This window comes from Electrophorus electricus, unplaced genomic scaffold (assembly GCF_041902795.1).
Source record: "Electrophorus electricus isolate QZ-2024a unplaced genomic scaffold, ASM4190279v1 Scaffold70, whole genome shotgun sequence".
In the NCBI taxonomy this organism is placed as follows: domain Eukaryota; kingdom Metazoa; phylum Chordata; class Actinopteri; order Gymnotiformes; family Gymnotidae; genus Electrophorus; species Electrophorus electricus.
The window spans coordinates 283,111-300,830 of record NW_027658787.1 but is presented as its reverse complement, the minus strand read 5'-3'; the positions used below and the strand labels follow the sequence as shown (position 1 = coordinate 300,830).

Genomic DNA, 17,720 nt, shown 5'->3' with positions numbered 1-17,720 from the left:
CCGTCATGCATGTCATTAGTCTCCTAAATTACAAATATCATTAGTGGAATTGATTCAAGCCTGCCTCCCTACAGGGGTTGCTGTCTGCATGGGAGACACTGGAAGAAGAGGACTTGGCTCTCCTGCAAGTGGTGTTGTCCCCTTTCACTAGTTCAAGCAGACTTCAGTGAGATCCTTAGTCAGTTGCACCCTAGAAGTAAGTAGAAAATGTTCATTACCACAGACCCCTAGAGAGTTAGAGGAAAGGACAGGTGAGAGAGAAGGCTAAAATAAGAAATTAGAAATGATAGAGAAGGCTAAAAGATAAATGAGAAATAAAAGACAGTGTTAAAGAGAAATGGGTGTGTGTAAAAGAGAGATTTTAGGTTTTGCCTTTGCTAGGACTTTTAATCATGTATACATAACTCACTAGAACTTTTACAATTTCATGTTATAGTCCCATAATAAAGAAAATTAACAAGAAAATTGACTAAAATGTCATCACCAATTCACCACTCATTCACCGAACATAAAACCTCATTGATTCTCCTAACGTTAGTTAGGAGAACCATGCTATTAGTTGTAGTATTCTCCATCCTAAGACAAGCAGCTTTTCAGGGTTGTGGCCACCAGATCTACTGCATCATCACAGGTGATTTTTTCAATCCAAAATGTTTTCCACATATTTCAGACATGAGAAATACTTATATATGTCCAATAGATCATTAGGTATGTATAACTCCGAAGGCCCAGAAATAAATAGCTGGCAAAAGTATACTCCCAAGAGCTGAAACCACTGAGTGAACAGATTGCATAACTGCATACAGTGCACAAAAAGATGAACTATAGATTCAACCCCAGGACAAAAGGGACGTCCCACACCAATACTAGGATCAAGGTGCACAATGTTTCTGTTAGTGGCTATTGCTCCAATTTGAAAGTCAGTTCTGCTTTTGATAGTTGAAGGCTTGTATGGAGTTATCCAGCAGCCTTTTGGGAAAGAACCAGTACCAAAGGAACCAGAGCACCTTGTTGAGAGAAAGCCCTCTGGAAGGTAAACATCAGACACCATTGCACAGATGACATACATGCCTTTCCTGCCTTAAACTTATGCAGTTCCAAAGTTGTAAAGGACAGAAGGCACCACTCATCTCATTTCCCTTTCACCATGGCCACAGTCAGAGGCAGACAGGCCAAAAGAAAGAAAGAGAATGAGAAAGATAGTGTGAAAGAGTGAGAGAGACTGAAGTAAGGGGTAAAAGAAAAAAATACTGGCAGAAAAGAAGCAACCTTGCCCACCAAAAGAAGGGCAGAATGAAAAAACAAACAAACAAGTAGGGCAAGAATAGTTTTATTATTTTCTCTTCTAAAAAATAAAAAGCATTTTGTTTAGGCTGTTGCTGATTTTATGATTACAGCTAAAGCGTATTGCTTGCAGTTTGGTCATCACAATTGCTATAGCCTTCAGTCAAGATTATGAAAATGTAGAACACCCTGCAATGTTGTTAGTTTAATTATCAGCTCCAAATCCTAATAAGTCAGTGCTAGCAAACACTACAATATGTTACTGTCAAAATGTATCCTGGTGGGCTTTGCATGGCTAACCTGAAGTTTATTTTATATAAATTCATACAGATTTATAGCTGACACTGATCTCTAGCCACAGAAGAAACTGTCTCTCCTTATGTGTCAGATTCATCCATACTGTGGGGGAGGTGTGCATTCAATAATTCATTCGAAGATTGACACATGTAGATCTCAAGGGATCCGACAATGTATATATTCTGTGCTGAGGTCCTTTGAGATACACGATGAAGGTCTGCCTGTGAATCTGAGATCATGGAGATGAAGGTCAAAGGTTATTCTGAAAAGGGGGCTCTAAGACATCGGAGCTAAAGCTGGCCCTGACCTCATTTGCAGTAATATAATGAATTCCACCTACATCTGACTAGATCTCACTAGAACATTGCAGAACACCCCATGGAGGGCCAGCATCAGTATGTATACAGTATGCAACTAAGGAGAGAGAGAAAGGTGTTGGTTTAATCATATCCATCCTGCATACTGAGAGTGGTGGTCAGACATGAGTATTTTGATGAGGTAGAAGATTAATCTTTTGTTTCAGAAGATTCTGTGACTGTTTTGTTGTTTGTTAGGCCTATTTTTGTAATTGGACTATTACACAAAAATTAATTAATGACTTAAGAAACAACATCAATAATAATACTAATACACAGATTTCTTCCTAATTGTATTCTATATGGTCAGATGTTAATTTGTTGTTGTCTAACTCTACTACAAAGCTCAGGATTGGTAGGAGAGGACAGCACATGAGACATTAGCTTCCTAGCCAATGATGAGGCATGAAGAGTGGTCGATGTGCAGATCAATAGCAGCATATGGGCCTCAGCAGCACCACACAGAAGAAGACTTTGGGGAAAAAACAGATCACTGAAGAGCCATGTTGTCTGCAGTCACACTCACACGCACATGTTACACATAAACACACACTTATACTTTATGCTTGACTGGCCTTTGTTGTGGTCCCCCATAAACAGCCTATGCAACAAACAAATGAATGAATAAACTAATAATCACTCAAACAGAAAAACAGAAAAAAACTTTGTGCTGCTGTTTTGTTATGCTTCATGGGTTTGATAAGGTTCAATAGAAGAGAGAGGGTTTGAAAGAGAGCGAGAGAGAGAGAGAGAGAGAGAGAGAGAGAGAGAGAGAGAGAGAGAGAGAGAGCGAGAGAGAGAGATAGATGGGGGGTGCTTTTGCTAGAGCCCAGAGGAATGTAAATAGCCTATGGATTAATCTGATGTCTGTCTTCATTAAAATTTTAAAATGACAGAAGACTCTGGTGAATTATTCATTACAACTGTGTATGAGATGATGTTATTTATTGCCCACATATCACACAGCACCTTTCTTTTTAGTTTAATCTGATGATTTACATCTAAACATGTGGTAAATCCGCAGTGTCGCCTGCTGATTCTTTATCAATGCTTTGATTTCGCTGCGCTAAAAAACAGTTAAAAATTAAAAAAAATGATTTAATTATGACTCCACAAGAATTTATAAATTACACGTGGGACTGGGGTGGGTTTGATTAGTGCTACAAGTGATATGTTAAAGACTTTATAGCGATACTAGAAAAGTAAACACAGAACTGTATTGCTTGGTCAGTGAGAGTCGTGCCGAATCTCGACACAGTTCAAACGCTGAAACTTGAATTATTCACCGCATCTTGTATACGGTAAACGGTAACGGTAGCTGGTTTGTATTGTTAAATAACTTGCTAGGCATCGCATGATAGCACTGTCTGCCTGTGTTTGGTACCCGCTCAACCAAAGCCAAAAGTGTGTGTGTATGTGTGTGTTAGACCGAAAGTGGATACTTACGGGGGGCGAGGCCGCTTCTTCGGGCTTTGTGTCATTGGTTTAGCAGACCCAAGACCCCGCCTTGATGAAAAAAAAAAACAAAAAAAAAAAAAACGGAAAGTGGGAGTGGGAGAGAAGGAAAGCGAGAGCGACTGGGAGAGAGAGAGAAAGAGAGAGAGAGAGACTCAAACATTTCCCTTCTCCTGAGCCTTTCACACAGAGGACGTCCACCCCTCCAAACAGAAGCATCCCATCTTCGTCGCAGTAGCCCACTTTCAGCCAAATTATTTTGACACGGTTCAGTGGCCTCGGTGCTGGGATTGCTCGTAAAGGCACAGTTTCACTTCAGTTATTTGGATAATTAAGTTTCTTTAGCATTTTTAAAGATTGGAGCAACTATTCGAAAAAGAAATCAAAATTGGAAGGAAACATTCACTCGTCTGCGGCGCTTATGATGGTATTCCCGGGCGCCTAAAACTCGTCTTTCATAACTTGCAACAAACGTCTTGCATTAAGGTAAGATTTTATGGTGCCATTCTAAAACTGTACAGCACAGTTATTATTGAGCTTTACAAATAGAGTGTTTTATTGCATTTTGTCTACGATGTGGCTAGCTGGAGCTTTGATATAGCCATGTGTTCTCGCTTCGCTGCGCCACGAAGAAAAAGAAAGGGACGAGGAGTGAACGGTGAGGACATGTTTGACCACGTAAAGCCCCAGATCGCTACCTATCTGTCAAAAGAAGCCTTCCCCCAGATCTATCCTCGCTGTTTCCAGAGAGCTGGCTTTTAAAATCTATTAAGAGGTAACTCATGCAGCTTATAAGGTGTTGATTTCACTCAGTCATAAGAAAGATGAGTTTTTTTAACAGGGTAAGTGTGACGAATTACTAGGTGATGCACGACGGTTTCTTCGTGAGATTCAGTTTACGTCGCGAATAATATCGTAATCGGATTATTGGCCCACTTGCACTTTTCCATAATTTAAAAACAGACGAATCCCGTGTGTGGTAGTGGGAAATTCACATTTCTCAGAAGTTCAAGCAGCCTATATTTACCATTTTCTTGATCGTACAATGTTTGCGCTATTGTCCACAATGACACAGCCCAAATAACAATTAGCTGGAGCTGGTGTGTAGTGGTGCTAGGAAGTTGCGCCGCGTAGTCTTGAGTGTCCAGGATTCATAACGGAGAACTCCCGTGTGTAGTCGTGAGGGAGTAGGAGCGCCATGATTAGAGGTGTATCGTAAAATATTTCATATCGGGTTGGTAATCTGTTGAACAGCAGTAATGAATAATATTTTTGGTCTGTTTGGTCAGTACACCTGACGTCTAATTTCGCATTGAGCTCTTTAAACTAACGATAGGAAATTGATCATACATTCTTCTTAAAGATGACAACCCAAACTGGGCAGAACAAAATTAATTCGAGTAACACGAGAATGCCCGGCTACCTGAGATCTCGAGCCTTAGAGCTTTTATCCGGCGACTTTTTGGTTGGAGTGGACGGATTTGGGCTTTTGGGTTGGGTTTTTGCATGGAATGACCAATGAAACAGACAATGTCACGGTATAACTTAATACATATTAACTTACCCATTAAATAAATATTATCTTAATGTATATTGACATATTAACTCTAGACTGCTAAACTGCCACAGTAACTAATGTGACTTCATTAATATTATCAGGTTTGTGGTGTGCGGGATACAAGATGGAATAAATACATTTTAATTACAAAATAAATCACATCAAAGGTAATGCTTAAGTTAACTAATAGTACCTTAGCAAAATGCTAAAAGAATGACCAGTGTGTGAGACAAACCCTATGAGGAGGAGGGAATAACTCAGTGGCTTGACCCCTGTTAGTGAGTAATGCACTGACAGAGATGATTGGAGAGCTAAATTGATTCATAGGAGCAAGCTGAATGGAGCACAACCTTAGTGAGTGGAGCTTTTGTGTGCCCGAGAGATCGCAAGAGAGAGCGGGAGAAGGAGAGCGGGAAAGAATTCAAGTGAAAGAGTACAAGAGAAGGACACAGAGGGAGGGGGAGAGTGTTGGAGAAATGGAGGAGAGAGAGAGGGATGGGGGGAATCTGGCTCTGTGTTGGGATGATGGTGAGCTACAGATGTGCTCTCTCTCGGACATCTGCGTTTTCTTCTGCCTTTGTCAAGGAAACATTTAATATGGTGGACGGCTCAATACAACAAAAGGGCCCCTGTCAGAGCAACCCATTAAGAACCACTAGTCATGAGAGAAGCATCAGAATTGCATTCACCCAGCACACTCTGCATCTGTGGATGTTTTTAGATATTTGTAGAGAACTAGAACCAGGATGACACACTTATCATCAGAGGAGGCATGACAAGTTTTAAACTTTCTTTTAATTATCTTACAAATCCAGATTTTTAAGTATAAGTTCAGACATAGCATTATTTAGCATTAGTACGTCAGTGAAAACCCTCTACCAAGATATAAGATGTGTGGGTGCATGTGTATGTTTGAGTGGGTGGGGGTGGTGGGACTTCCTGTGTCGCCTAGACATAGGTTATTTATATTCTCACACATTTACCAAGAATGAATGCCTGAGCCATTTAGAAGATACAAGTTACAGAGTCACTCATGGAAATAGTCTTAACTCATTTCTGTGTCAGCAAAATGGACACATAAGGGGTTAAAACAAAAATGGGGAAGGGAAGAAAGTAGAGAGACAGATAAACAACTGTCTTCTATAAAGATGGTGAGCGGCATCCTGTTTAGCAAAACATTGTAACATGTAGGTCATGGCGTAGTGTGGAGTCATGTTGTAGCATAGTGGGGCACTCACCACAGTCCTCAATACTCTTGCTAACTGAAGTGAATGTTTGTACAGTTCCTCAACTAGCAGGCATCAGTGACCTCTGCCTGTCTCCCAGAGTCTTCATGGGTCTAATCCTTTGAGCAAGTAACCACCTCCCATGTATTGTTCTCAAAATCGTCTCCAGCTGGTGGCTGAGTGTAAAAACTCTGTGGAGATGATGTGCAAGCTTATGTATCTGCAGGAGTTCCCTGAAGCCAGTATTTTCCTGAATCATTCGTGAAGTTTCACAGTAGTGATTCATTCTGTAGGCATGCCAGTACACATCAGGTCACCTGAGCTGTGGATATGCTTTAGTTAGTTGTTTTTTTTGTTTTTTTTTCCATGTTTTATTAGTCTGTCCTGCAACTTTGATGGTGGCACATGATTTCATAGACAATGCCACCATTAATGATATGGTAACATGGGACCTTTTTTAGATTTTGTGATTCATGACTCACCACTCTGGTCAGAGCTACTGTGAGTCCAGTGGAGACAAACAAACGAGCAAATAAATCCGAAAGCATAAAAAAAAATTAAGGAGTTTAGCTGACTGAGTCAAGATGATAGAATAGCCCTCATCACAATTTGCTTGAGAGAGAAAGGTGGGTCAGTTTGAATGTGTGATTTTAATTGGTCTCTGAAGACCCTCTCTTACCTTTTTTCCTGCTTTTTTTGTGCTACCTTCAAAAGTGTCTGGAGTGCAACTGTGGCTGTGTCCTCAGTGTGGGGAAAGTTCCATGCTCATTAGCCTGAGGTTCGGGCAGGATTGATTGGATGCAGGCCACGGCTAATCACTGGTGACGCCTGCACTAAACAGGGAGGTGAGGGCGTAAACTGCGAAAGACAGCCTGCCTGCCCTCCGGTTAGCTCGCTGCTAAACATGAGGAATGAGAGAAAGAGAAGGAGGGGAGTTCTTACTGTATTCTGTTTTTATTTCTTTCTTATACTCTGTCTGTGTTTCTTCCTCGCTTGCAGTCTCAGCTGCTCTAAACATCAACTGTCACCAAACATATTAGCATTCAATGTTATTCAGCGGTTGTGAAAGTATTCAGCACCGTGATTGTACATTTGTTCTTGGTAATCGGAGAACACACTTGAGTCTCAACTCATTTTTAGATAAATAGTCGGGTTCGGTTTTTTTTCATATTTTTGATCATTCTGAGTCTAAGTCCAAATCACGCGGAGACCTTATTTGGGTTCTGTTGTTTGTTTTTGAGCAAATGAACCAGTCATGGCTAGGCGAAACACAAGAATTTGATGGGGTTATCAAAGACAAATCTGATTTGAGCATTAGATGGTTCATAGTGGAGCTGTTCCAGGTTGGAGGTGTGTATATGATTATGAAGACATTAGAAATGAGTTCAAGACATACGAGAGGGGGATAGCCTTACTTCACTTTGTTCTTCAGCCAGTCTTAATTTAATCTGCTGTCATGATGGTTATCTTAGCTGAAGATGTGCGGCGGAGAGCGATGAAGGAGAAATAAAGTGTAGAGGAGAGGAGGAATGAGACATGGATGAGAAGAGAAACTGTGTGCCTCCGGATGTCTCTTTCATGGGAAGAGGCTGAGGGCCGTGTAATCACGTTAGAAATCAGGCCTTCTAATCCAGCCGCCTGTACCACACACACACACATGCACACACACACACACATATATATATATATACACACACACTGACACTTTATGGGGGAGTTAAAGGGTGAAGAACAGCCCACGGATTAAACAGGACACATCCACCACTGGTTAGTAAAATGCAGACAGGGATTATAATTAGAGCTGTGTTGAGCCGGTGTGCTGTGTGCATATAGACTACATTTTACAGCATGTATGCTAAGTACCATAGTGTCACTGACTTTACCTTTTTTTAGGTAACACACTTTGTGACTTTGTTTGGGCATGGTAACAAATTGATTTTTATTGCATATTTCAAGATATTTTTTCTTCTGTTCTTGAGTCTTGTTAAAACAGATATTTCAGAGGTTTTTTTTTTTTTCATGTGTAAACACAAATCAAGTGAAATGAAAGGCCAAAGTCTAATGTGAATCATTAAAACATCTCAATAATAATAATAATAGTAATAATAATAATAACAATAACAATAATAATACTTCTTTTGTTGGTTGTTTATTTCATGCCTTTTTTGGGATAAAATATACACATTTATAGGTCTGGTACTGTTGTCAGCTCGAGCCTGTTGGTAAGCAGTGCTGCGCTCCGAGCATTTCCGTGTTACGACCCCACTCGGCAAGTTTGGGCTCGCCTCGTTGTTGAGAAATGCCGCAATTATCGATGCCTTTTTCTTCTCTTCCAGTGTAATGCTGCTGCTGTTTTAATGCTTATTAATTGATGCTCTGCTGGGCGCTCGTGTAATCCACTCAGGATTTCTCTTAGGCTGAATGGCCTTGAGTTACCCCTAGAGGGACGCTTCCTTCTGGGAGATGTGGCACGGGTGTATTTGAATCTGTTAAATTGTTGTATCTGAGATGCAGGAAACATGCAGTGATATTGAATTAATCTTTCTTGGTGTGTTTACAAAAGTTCAGGGACCGTGTGTGTTTCTATAGGTAAAATTTTAAGGAAACATATTCCAGCCTACATTGAAAGAAAAAAGAACACACTTGACAAGAATGGTGAGGGAAAACTGTGTACACATTCCACAGCTGTTCTGAGCTGAGGAGCCCCTGCGTGACTGTGCTTCTTGGGTCCGTTAACAGTCTGGAGGTGCAACGTGGTAGTCGGCGTTTCCCGAGGGCTGGAAAGCCCATTGCCCGGAGCGAAAGCGAGCAGTGTTGTAGGAGCTAATAAATGTGTGTATGTGTTATTGTGCACACTGTCCCTAAACCTAAAGAAACATAAAGAAAGGGCAGGTAATGTTAACATGCCAGAGTACCATTTAACTGGTGAGCATGTTAATATGTCGAGATGGGACAATGTTCACTCACTTGCTCTCTCACACACATACTGAGGTATGCAAAGGAACTTCAGTAATTGTTGACCATTGGACAGACCACACAAATCCTCTAACAGTATTTAGTTAATACTGTTAGTACTCTCCCTCTGAAGCTCACTTCCCTGTGAGGTTTCTGCAATGTAATTATTTATTTTCTTCATGTTTATACCCTTCAGGCCCACCACTGCTAATATAGATCAGTAGTGCCAAATATTTTGTGTGGTCACTTGCAACTCCACTCTAATGGCTTAACTCAAATCACATGAATGAGTAACTTGAGCGAACAGCTCCACTGAATGCCTTTAACAGTCAAACAAGTGAGTGTTGGGAAGGGCGATACTCAGATATCTTGAAGCGGTTCAGCTCATGCTAGCGTTCGAGTTGTCTCTGGGAGGCTGCTGCTTGGGATATCTTTAACTCATGTCTTTCATACTTGCTTGTGGAGTGAGTGTTTGAGTGATGAGTGAGAGGAGCAGAGCATCTTCCACTGTGTGTATGACCATGAGTGTGTGTGTGTGTGTGTGTGTGTGTGTATGTGTGTGTGTGTGTGTGCCCGCTTTGCTTGGCTAGTACAATTGTCACTTTTTTTTTTCTTTTTTTTTTAAACTGCGGGACAAAGGGCAGCAGAAAGTGAATAACATGCATACAAGGAGGCAGGTATCTATCTTTGTGCAGCTTCCCAATGCCAGCAGGGTCTGGGACACGTGGCGCATTGCATTTCTCACGAGTGTGTTTTACACACACTCGCACACCATCACTCTCAACCATGTTGTACAAAACATCTTAACTACTACACACACCCACGCCCAGGGAGAGAGAGAAGGAGAAAGGAAACTTTTTTTTTTTTTTTTTTGTCCTCACTGCATGCAACACTGCTTTTCTGGAACCATCTACTCCGGTGTGTCCTTTTGAGTATCTCTGTATATGGAACTATCCTGCTTAAATGGCTAATGACCTTTGGTTTGGAGCCTGTCCAGGACCCGTCCAGCCTTGTCAGCAGCACACCTGAACTCATTTCTCTCGGTGCTGGTCAGCGCTTGCGCCTTGCGAGCTGAGATTACTGCTCATCTGCCTGTTGGAGAGCTAATCTGATCCCATGTCTTTTGCGAGCTCTGGGTGTCTGATAATATCCTGTCGGCGGTTGTGGATCGCTGGGACAGAGATTGGTATTGCCATAGACTCATTCCGGTGCTGTGTGTGTTTCAAAGGTGGCAGCCATTTTCTCCTTCCTGTCCAGTGCAGCTACGCGGCACTTCACACCCCGTGCAATGTTTCTGAAGCATTTGTGTTGGCTTGGGGGAAGTCAGGCATGCCAAAACTCTGCATCCCCCCACCACACACACACACACACTTACACACTCGTGTACTCTCGTGTATGGACAGATGGCGGCCCTCATTCCCAGTGCTGCCCCTCACCGAGGAACTGAGTGTGCAGCCGTTGAACCGTATCCGTGGTAACGCCACCGTTTGTGACATGGTGTACCACCATCACTGGGCCGCCGTTATAATCTGCCCCAGCACTGGCCAACATGTGACACGCATGTTCCATAATGACTGAAGAGACATCATTTGTTTCTTGGGTGTTTTAAAAAAAAGTTATTGGGCAAATGTTTGGTCTGTCAGTCTTGGGCTTACGTTGGAGGTTTGCTGCCTTACTGGGTCATCTGCAGTTATGTTAATACACCAACCTACAGGGCTGCAGTGCTGAAATGTTTTTGACAGGAACAGTGGTTCTACTTGTGGTGCTGTGACAGATGTGTTGCTATTTATGTATGGTGTTTGTTTGTTTATTTATTTATTTATTGAAGTTCTCCAACTTAGCTATGGAAGTTCTGGTGAAGAGTAATTTTGATTGTCACATCCTGCTCTTGCCTTCTTTGTTTTTTATTTTTAAAGGTAGTGGTCTGCAGAGGTGGGGGGCACGAAGGCAAAAGGGAAAGCAAATGCCTCTACTGATAGGAGTAGTAATGATGATAATAATAATAATAATAATAATAATAATAATAAAAATGTGGGTACAGGTCGGCCATGAGAGAGGTTTTGAGCTGCCTTCCCATTAAAGTACTATTTTTCTGCTGATACGTAATGATCAGTACCTCTGAGGAGTGGATGCGTCTCGCTGGAAATTACAGGTCATTTTTGCCAAAACAGTGCATAATTGTGTTCTGTGTTATCAAGGCGCAGGAAAGGATGGGTGTTTTTGGGGAGTGGGTGGATGGTCGGGGGAGGGGCGGGTGGCGTAACTTGGCAAGGTGACTGCGGCAGAGCAGAATCATCATCATCATCATCTGTTAGTAAGTGGACTGGGCATGTTGTCGAGGCAGTTGTCTAGTAAATGAAGAGCCTGTTTATCTTCCATCCCCCTCGCCAGTGCTCGGTCCGTGGCCGTAGACCAGCTACAGATGTCCACCGCAGTAGGGCCGCGCTGAGATCCAGCCCCGTCTCTCTCCTACCGCCCCTGAAACACCCTCAATCTGCTTCTCTGTTAAACGGCCCTTTTTTGTTGCTTTTTTTTACCTCCCCTCCAACACTCGAATACCAGTCGCGGCAACACGCTCGTCATTTGCAAGAATTAAACGCCCACCAGAAGAAAAGCTCACGTAATGAGGGCAGCTGCTGGACGATGCGTCCGCGCCGAGTCGGAATGTTTTCGGAAACCCCAGACAATGTGCCATCTGCACCCGGCAGGGAGCCTCGGTGACACAGAGCAACTGCTGAGAAAGACCATCGTATTGTTATTGAAGCCCCGCTACCATACTGGCAGCCATATTAAAGCCTCAGATCGCTGGCCTGATAATGCAATAATAGGAGGAGAGAGAGGGAATTAGAGAAAGGGAAAGAAAGAGGAAGAAAAGATAGAGATGGGGGGGGGGCATGACAATGAGCAAGCACAGATTCCTGTTGGATCTGCTGACACATCGTGCTGCTGCGATGCAGCAGATTAGATAGCAACATAAACTTCTCCCAGGGCAGTGTGTGACAGTTATCTCTCTCTCCCTCTCTCTCCCCTGCTTCTCTGGCTTTTTCTTTCCTCCCCTGGTCTCTTTCTGTTTCTTTATCCACATTTCTTATATTTCCTCTCTCCGCCCCACCTCTTTCTTCTCCTCCTGTTCGTGGGAGGTTGCGGGAGCTGAAGGGGGAGTAAATCAGTGAGCAGCTCCTCTGTGCCATCGGAAGGGCTGTGGAGTGGCTCGCTCAGGTCGCTTTCCGACGCTCTCGTCTGGAGGAAAGGGAGCGCAAGCTGTGGGGAGAGCGACGTCCATAAATATGCATGCGGAACCTCGCCGGTTGGTGCGGCGACGTTTCTGAAGGGGCTTTTGCTTTGAGAGGGCCGTCAGGCAGCCTGATGGAACCTGACATTTCCAAAGGTCTACGAGGAGGATTTGTTTGTGACTGCTTTAAATTACTGTGTGGGAGAGGCAGAGAGAATGGTACAGGGAGAGGGAGAGAGAGAAAACATGGGGGGAGAGATGAGCTGAAGCTGGAGGAAAATGACTCTTGCCTGTTTCAGTGACTCCCCTAATGGGGATATGCTACTTTTTTTCTTAAGTGTTACATGAGCATTTCTCACTGTGGAGAAAGATTTCCTCCTGCTGCTGTTGTCCTTAAGCTGGATGACTGAGACAGACTCAGAGCAGGACGGGAGAGGGGCCAGGCACAGGGAGAATAGCCAGAGACATGGAAGTGTCTCTCTCTCTCTCTCTCACACACACACACACACACACACACACACACACACACACACACACACTCTCTCTCTCTCTCTCTCTCTCTCTCTCTCTCTCTCTCTCTCTCTCTCTCTCACACACACACACACACCCTCTCTCTCCCTCTCTCTCTCTCTCTCTCTCACTCTCACACACACATGAATGCACACACACACACACACTCTTTCTCTCTCTCTCCCTCACTCACACACACACACACACACACACACACTCTCTGACACACACATACACACACATACAGAGTCCCACTGTTGTAGGCCCGGGTGACAGTTAGAGAGAGCAGCAAGAAAAGCTGGACAGCTCGCTTATTCAGACAGGATTTATGATTTCCTTCTTCTTTCTCTCTCTCTCTCTCTCTCTCTCTCTCCCTTCTTTCTGCCTATATCCTCAATAATTAAGATTATTCTTAAAGACTTGAATGAATGTGCCATTTTTTCTTTTGAGTGCTGCTGTCTATTATGCATGAATTCTCAGTCTAACCCCACCCCCCCTCCCTGACACAAACACACACATCACAAGAGGTTTCAAATAGGATCTGCAGTGGTGCTGAGCTTAATAATTGTGTGTGCAAGAGAAAATAACATAGCAATTTTTTCTTGAGTGTTTTTTTTTTTATGTAACAATACAGATACAATACAGCAAAGCCTGTTATTTCATGTTGGCACTGAACTCAGGGTCCAGCTCTGACTCTGACCTTTTGGAAAAAAAAAAGATGGCCTAAATTGTGCATGATTTTCACAGAATGGAGAAATGATCGAGCCCCCCCCCCCCACCTTAGTCTTCTAGTCTCCCCCACCACTCCCATCTGTAAAGGCAGTAGGTTTGGTTGTTAGCTTTGAAATGTAAAAGGAGAATAAAACCCCACTAAAATGCCTCTAGGTGCTTCTAAGGTCATGGTAAATAAACCAGGCCTTGTTTCAGATCAAGAAGCAGCAGCAACAACAACAACAACAACAAAAGCCATGCAGATTGGACATGGGTGTCAGTCATACGGGCTTGAATGGAAACATTTTGCATCAAGTGTTGACAGTAAGATGGGTTTGGCTGTATATTTCTCCTCTCTCCTGCTCACAAACACATGAGGCATGTGTTTACTCAGTAGTCAACTTTGATGATGTCTTGCATGTCGCGCATGCATGCACACAAGCTTATTAGCTGTATTCATAGTGATTCACATGGAGAGGGTGTGGCTAAGAGTTCAGATGCAAAGCACAGGTTCGTCCTTCATTAACATAAAATATGAACGCGGCGATAATGAGCTTGTAGTAGCTGATTTACGGAGCGCAGGGCAGCGGATGGTCTGTTAGGCTTGCCCAATGTGTTGATGCATGCTTTCTCTGCCGGGTTATGTGTTTGGGTAACCAGGCAGTCTGTGGTGATACAGATTAAATGGTTGCCAGTGGTTTAGTGAGGAAAAGATCACTGATCAGTTTGGATTGTTTGTTGAACTATGATTGGAGGGTGGAAGGTTTCAGACTACATAGTGTCACAAACCTGATGATCATTAAAGCAATAATGCCTTTTGTGTTACCAGTATTGCAGAATGTTGCAATGTGTAAACAAGCAATCAACGAAGAGGTATTGGTATTGTTTGCCGTGAACATCCACCTAGCTCATATGTTCCTGGTGAATGTTTTGTGAGTCTTTTGATGAATTGAGGTTTTCGTACTAACCAACCAACAAAAAGATCTGGTCCAAGTACCCCAGACTCATCACCAATGTATTTGTAATACACTGCCAAGCATATTGAAATACTTGCCAAGATAACTGATCGAAAACAATAGTAAAAGTATAGGTTGGAAATAAGATTAATTCTCCCATTATTGTTGTCCTTGTCTCGTGTTTTGTGTAACCCCACCCATAACCATTGTTTCATGTTTTGTGTAACTCCGCCCTTCACTGTTTGCACCTGTATCCCCCCAGTCTCTGTGTGCTTGGACCTCTTCCTGTCTTGTTGTCGTTAATCGTGATTATGTCCGTGTTTCACTTTTGTATCTCCGTGTTTTACTTTGTCTTATGTTTTCTGGTTTTGCCTCTTTCTGACAGTTACCTGCCTGTGGACTGTATTAAGGTTAATTAGAATGGATTTGCCCTTCATAAACATTACCGCCATGTATGCGTCCTGCCTAAACTCATTTGATGTCATAATATCATTAAAGTATCATTAAAGTGCAAACTTCTCCCTGTTTTCATCGTTATTTGTTTTTTCCTAACAATCACATTTTGAAAATTGCATTTAAACATTTATTCGAATTAAATGAATTACTTGTGAAACTCGCCCAGCACTATATTAGGACAGGCTGATCTCAAGTAAGCAATCTCTATGCGAAAGATTTCAGACACCCATGTTAATGTGATTTACACATCATGTGCATAGGCTGAGCCAAGTGTCTGCAACAGAGGTGTTGAACTGTCGACATCACATCCAAAATTTGGTTTTGGACATTCTAATTACTTGTTAATTAATGTCGTAAAATCTAGGTATTGAATTCATAACACTAAAATCCAGATACAACAGACTTCTCTACCTAGGGGTCAGGTGTGATGACAAAGTGGTCAATCAGTTCCATTAACTGTTCTGAAAACTACCAGTGATTTATACAATCCTAGAAATTGGATTCTAGCTACAGATGAGAAACTCTACTGGTATACTGGTTTTTGCTCCAACTCTGTAAAGCTCTACTATTTTCACTAATAAGTACACCTCTTCAACCAAGAAACCTTCCTGACTAGTGACATCAGGATACTTCTGTGCTGTGCTGGCCTAAACATCTGAAGACACTTGGATCTTCATAGGATCTAACTGAATAGAACTATCTGAGCCTTCATAGAATTTAACTTAACATGACTGGCATCGAGTATTTATGGGGGAGGAAAATCATTTGAACATTAGCTTAACTGTTCCAGCCTTTGTGATATCTATCCTACTCCAACGCACTTCAGGTACTGAAGTCTTGTGGGCGACTGTAGAGACTGCCAGTAGGGAGAGGAATGAGAACACTGAAATGCACAAACGCTTTATGTGATTCTTCAGAAATGAGGTGACCGTTCCCGCCCAGTTCAAACATTGCATAGTCTGAGTGTAAAGCACTGGATAAATATGATCGCAGGTCTCAGAGGGCACGGGAGTGTGTGAGGTATCTGTGTCTTTCAGCTCCCAGCCAGGAGCGTAGTGCCGACGTCGCGGTTGCTGAGCGTCTAGGCTCGCAGCGTCGCGTTCCTCCAGGGATTGTGTTTGGCAGGTGTTCAGCTGCGTTAATGAATAATGCTCTGTTAGTGTGTGTTGTGTATACATTTAACTTGTTATGAAAACAGGGCGCCTGCCAACGAGAGGGTCGGGCAGAAAGTCATGAAAACATCTGCAGCGCGCTTCACCAGACAAACGCGCGCACACATATACACACACACATACACGCACGCACACACACCTCTCCCGATGACTGCATGGGATTCAATGCTGTAGACCCACTGTGCAGGACGACCTAACAGCACTTTCAGTTGATGCGTTTGCTTTTAGCCTTGTGTCTGTCAGGGGCCGCATGTTGGACATGGCTAATGGGATGTTAAATTACGCAGCGTTCCCTTCTCCTCCTGGACCCGAACCATCTGCTGGCTTCTGTTCCATCTTTTGCTTTTCTGCTGAGTTTTCACTCTCCCTGTTAGGCATGCAACCCTTGGCTCGTGCCAAGTTGTGCACACCACCATACGCCCATGGAGTATTCCAATGTCCGCGTTCCGTCATATTTTTATGAGACGTGCTGATAAGCACTGTCAGGCACTGGGCCTACCATTCCGATGTTTTTGGCTCTTGCTGCTCCAAGTCTCTATTTTCCAGACATAAGTTGCTGTAGTCAGGCCTCCTTGGGAAGCCTGGCATGGGATCAGGGTCATTTTCAGGACAGGGCAGCTTTGTGGTGCATATCTCTGTTTTCTCCGATTCTCTTCAGAAAGGCGGCAGGTTGCTTCAGAGGCTCTGCAGGGCAGAAGTGTTCGCGGAGTAAACGTGCTGAAGGCAGAATATTTTAAAGAGTACGCAGCAGCTTCCCCGGCCGCCGGGCCCCCAGGCTAGAAACGGCTTTGCATATATATTTATTTTTATCGGGATCAGAGCAAATCGGGGTTCGCTGAGGATGGGGAGCCGGACAAGCTGCTTTGGTAAAAATAACTTCGCCTCAGTATCAATATTCATCATGGCAGATCGCACAAAGCCACCTTCAATAACGTTCTCCCATTACTCGTTGGGGAAAAAAGGCTGAGTGGAAAAAAAAACCCTCAATTCATTCTCGGCCCACTGTAGCACAGTTGGAGGAGACTTTGTTTTGACCTCGGGTTTTCTGCACAACTGAATAGTCTCTGATTATGCCAGCCAAGTCCATTCGTAGATGGAAAGATTTGAAATGGAAAACAAGAATTGGCAGCATTATCAAGAGAGTTGTTTTTCATTTTCACCCCTTGGTCAGACGTACCTCTTTCATAACAATGGCTAGAGTAGTTTGCAGAGAAATAATGGTTTGGAACGGCACTTAGGGCTTGCACGATAAAGCCTGATGGCTCAAAGCTTCTGCAAAACCAAGTTTTCTTTGTGTGTGCTTTTGTTTGTAAGCTCCTAGCCGCACATTTGGAATCTTTAGCTCATATTTGTACATAATGAACATTGTGAGAGATTTAGAGGGCAGTGTTATGTTATCAAATGCTCTGTACCTGAGATAAGTGACTTTTATTTCTGTCTCAGTTCTTCATGAAAGGGAAAGGGACCATTCTCCTCGCGGGGGTTGGCTTGCATGTAGTCTGTGTAAGCATGTTGTAGATGCGCTTTCATTAGAGCTGCATCATTTGAAGTG

At 43.0% G+C, this 17,720-nt stretch overlaps 1 protein-coding gene across 1 annotated transcript in view; it reads left to right on the top strand.

Annotated features, from left to right (window-relative positions):
• The first annotated feature begins 3,533 nt into the window (after positions 1–3,533).
• Positions 3,534–17,720, top strand: part of LOC145643259 (C-terminal-binding protein 2) — a 74,164-nt gene continuing 59,977 nt past the window's right edge. Inside the window, exon 1 of the mRNA XM_081709682.1 lies at positions 3,534–3,878. The gene's annotated coding sequence lies outside the window, so the exon portion shown is untranslated. The remainder of the gene's footprint in view (positions 3,879–17,720) is intronic.